The following is a 317-nucleotide window of genomic DNA, read 5'->3' as shown; positions in this document are numbered from 1 at the left end:
CTTTGAAAAGCACAGCAAGTCTGAAACTTCTGTCAGTTGGAATAACTCGAGAAAGATGACAAAACTCAAGAGCGTCTTTCGCTGGCCACATCATCGATTTCAGGTTTATTTAGGTAATACAAGTACCAGTTCCTGAACTGAAAACACCTACATACAGTAACCATGAGCACTTGCACTTGCGACAGCAGTGGACTCAAATGGAGGATTTATTCAGAGTTCAGTGGACTCAAATGGAGGATTTATTCAGAGTTCAGTACACGTGAGCTTTCACATGACCTCATTAAGCTGGATGAGCATCTTGTAGAGACCTGGTGTGT

The sequence above is a fragment of the Triticum aestivum genome, chromosome 3B, assembly GCF_018294505.1.
Source record: "Triticum aestivum cultivar Chinese Spring chromosome 3B, IWGSC CS RefSeq v2.1, whole genome shotgun sequence".
NCBI classification, from domain to species: domain Eukaryota; kingdom Viridiplantae; phylum Streptophyta; class Magnoliopsida; order Poales; family Poaceae; genus Triticum; species Triticum aestivum.
The sequence above is the reverse complement of the archived record's forward strand: the minus strand, read 5'-3'. Positions refer to the sequence as shown.